This window comes from Hippocampus comes, unplaced genomic scaffold (genome assembly GCF_001891065.2).
Source record: "Hippocampus comes isolate QL1 unplaced genomic scaffold, H_comes_QL1_v1.1 scaffold94, whole genome shotgun sequence".
In the NCBI taxonomy this organism is placed as follows: domain Eukaryota; kingdom Metazoa; phylum Chordata; class Actinopteri; order Syngnathiformes; family Syngnathidae; genus Hippocampus; species Hippocampus comes.
In genome coordinates this window covers 4,059,554-4,062,610 of record NW_017806059.1, presented here as the reverse complement: position 1 = coordinate 4,062,610, position 3,057 = coordinate 4,059,554, and the positions used below count along the sequence as shown (strand labels likewise).

At 39.6% G+C, this 3,057-nt stretch overlaps 1 protein-coding gene and 2 long non-coding RNA genes across 3 annotated transcripts in view; 1 reads left to right on the top strand and 2 right to left on the bottom strand.

Moving 5' to 3' along the window:
• LOC109529665 (uncharacterized) overlaps positions 1-2,680 on the bottom strand; it is an 11,339-nt gene extending 8,659 nt beyond the window's left edge. The window contains exons 1-2 of the long non-coding RNA XR_002170880.1: positions 2,546-2,680; positions 1,846-1,848 (exon numbers count right to left, since the gene is read on the bottom strand). This is a non-coding gene — a long non-coding RNA (uncharacterized LOC109529665). The remainder of the gene's footprint in view (positions 1-1,845; positions 1,849-2,545) is intronic.
• LOC109529660 (double-strand-break repair protein rad21 homolog) overlaps positions 1-3,057 on the top strand; it is a 22,060-nt gene that overhangs the window by 10,980 nt on the left and 8,023 nt on the right. The gene's annotated exons all lie outside the window — the stretch shown is intronic.
• Positions 1,118-1,688, bottom strand: LOC109529663 (uncharacterized). The gene is made up of 2 exons (XR_002170878.1): positions 1,318-1,688; positions 1,118-1,227 (listed from the first exon to the last, which is right to left on the bottom strand). It is a non-coding gene; the product is annotated as an uncharacterized LOC109529663 (long non-coding RNA).

Here is a 3,057-nt window from a genome sequence, read left to right as displayed (position 1 = left end):
CAACAATTTGTGTCGAAATGTGTTTTTTTCTTTTCTTTTCCCAAGTTAATCTAGATCACAGGTGTCAAAGTCGAAACCCCACATAAATTTATGTGGCCCGTGAAAACAATTCACGCACAAAATTTTATTTCAATAATGTCGAGATTTTGTGATAATTTTGTTACCTGTTAGCACTCACTTAAACAATGATTGAACAAAATATGACTGGTTTCAGAATTGTTGTTATTAATAAATCATTTCATCATTGTATTGCTGATATTCACTCCATGTACATCACTTTGTATACAGCGATGGTTGATTTAAGTTGCTCTATAAACACAGTTGAGTTGAGTTGTACAATTAATAAAATATAACCATTTAATTCAATTTCACCGTCGTAACGGCCCACCAAAGGAAGGTGTAACTTGTAACTCCAAAGCGGCCCGTGACAAAAATGAGTTTGACACCCCTGGTCTAGATCTATTCGCAAAATGTAGGTTATTATCAATAAATACATCCCCTTTCACATGTGCTAAAGGAGAGCACAAATACCATATAAAAAAGGAGAAGATCAGCACAGAGTTCCATATGTTAGTGTGATCATATAACAGGAAATGACATGCCACCACTGATATTCTAGCATGTCGACAGAAACACACCCTAAATGAGTGCAAAGGTGTCTTGCAACTTCTTCCGCCGGTCGTTTGATGTTCCCAGTAACTAAAATACTGTGCCCATCGCGTCACCGGACTTCGCTCACCTTCCTCAGTGGATGTTTCTATCAAGATGACCTTTTTACAATGCCCGTCAATCGGTGTGGTCAGCAACACTTCAAAGAAGTACAATGTTTCTTTTTCATGTTTCGAATCAGAGCCAGGTCTGCTGGAACCACCATTTCATCCTGCTGTGAAAAAGCACAATCATCCTCCCCCAATCTCAAATTCTTTTCCTTTTTTTTTTTTTTTTTTTTTACTAAACCTTCTCACATATAGTCAGCCGAATTAGCTTCATTACCCAGTTCACAATTGTGTAGAAAATATCAGTAACTTATATGGTCTCCCTAACAATATTTCAAGCAAAGAAGGAGACACCATTCTCGTAATATTGACATATAAATCAATTCAATTTCTTCAATTGAATTTTAACCATATAATTTCATACTTGCTACCAATCCTGCAGATTGTGGATGGCAGGAGCAATAGTGTCTCAGATAAAATGTGAAACATGCATTCTATTTTATCAATTAACCTGTTCACGAAATGTGTGCAGATTGTGGACGGCAGGAGCAATAGTGTCTCAGATAAAATGTGAAACATGTATTCTATTTTATCAATTAACCTGTTCACGAAATGTGTTCCACTGCCGTAAATTTTCGACCCATTTTGGAAAAGCCTCAACCAAACTCAGGCAATTTGGCATCCCCTCATTAATTCAACGGAACCCATGTGCATTATCTGAAATGAAAATGTAGCTCAAAGAAACTGACCCCATTCTAGATACAAATTACCTTGTGTACCAAAACATTGGTTCAAACCATAGGTTGTATAATGTTTCCGAACCAGAGACACCATTCCCCCTGCCAACGCGTGAGATAATTCATGACGCAAGAAGAATTCTGGGCAAAATGGGTTCACTGTCAGTGCTGACATAAACCCCATCTTGCAATATAGCTCTGTTGTTTTTCGCCACATTCTTTGTTAACCGATTGGAATTTGAACTTAACCTAAAACGTTATCATGTTGCTAAGCGATTGGAATTCAGCAATCAGCCTGCCATGCATGTTTATTGCAATATTAATATCAAACAAATGAAAACACACAAAGAACGAGAGGTCGGACTTGACACGTTCGTTGTACTTCCTCCTACACCCTCTCAAATCACTATTACCTGTTTATATGCCAAACAAACAAACACCCATCAGGAAGCAGTAATAAAGCAGCAGGGTTAAGTACTGTGCATTTTTCCAGTGTTAATGGGATCGACATTACAACATAGCCATGCAAAATAAATGCCTAGCAGGCGACAAAAAACTTCATGTTAGTGTGCAGCAGCTCATCCATTTGTTTGTTTGTTTTTCCTAGCACTCCTTCAGCATGCAGAGTTCGCACCACACACATGCAAAGACTAATTAAGCACATTTTCGCAGACACATCTCGACAGACAAACCAAAATATTCACCTTACTACCACTCACAACCAGGTCAAGCATCTCCAAACTTTTAATTTTGTCATCCGCTAGAACACCTCACCTCATCCAAATATCGAAATACACCATCAATTTACCGTCAAACAAGCCGCTATCACTTTCCGTATTCCTTCAAAATGAAACTTCCTTCCATCACGAAGCCAACAACGAAAGTTGCTATCTCTTGCTGAGAAGCAGGAATGTCTTGTCATGCACTTAGAAATTTACTCTTGGGACAGTCACGGGAAATGTGGCCTTTCGCCCCACAACACCAACAAATAATCTCCCCTGGATCAGTCCCACGTCTATTTCTTGGCATTCCTCTGCCCCTATTTCGGCGCGGTTTGTTGACCGTGCGTGTGTATGTGAGAGTAAGTTCCACTCCCAAATCTCCCCTTCCCCTAGAGGCCATTGGATGGCCCCCTCGAAACGAGGGTGGAGGGGATGGTGGAAATGGAGATGTCGGAAGAGATGGATACAATGACGGTGTAACAGTATTTGTAGATGTCATCTCAAATGCATTCTCTCTCTCTACTTTCCGTTTTCCTCCTGTCTGTATACCTATCGATCCCAATTCATCATCCTCTCTCTTGTGAAACATAACGTTTCCTTCGCTCTTGTCATGGCTAAATTCCATCTCACTGACACGTTCCCTTCTTTCAACTTTCTCTATTCCCTTTTCCTCTTTCACTTTCTGCCTCTTTTCAGCCAAGAACATCCAGACCTCAACGTCTTCGAACCCATCCATAATTATTTTTTCTCTGTCATTTCCGCACATATTTCTAATATTATCCTGCAGGTGCAGTAATGTTTGTGTGTTCAGCCGGCCAGCGAAATTATATTTTTTATCCACAAATTTAGATGTTTTATCTTTGAAGGACATTGGCTCTCTAC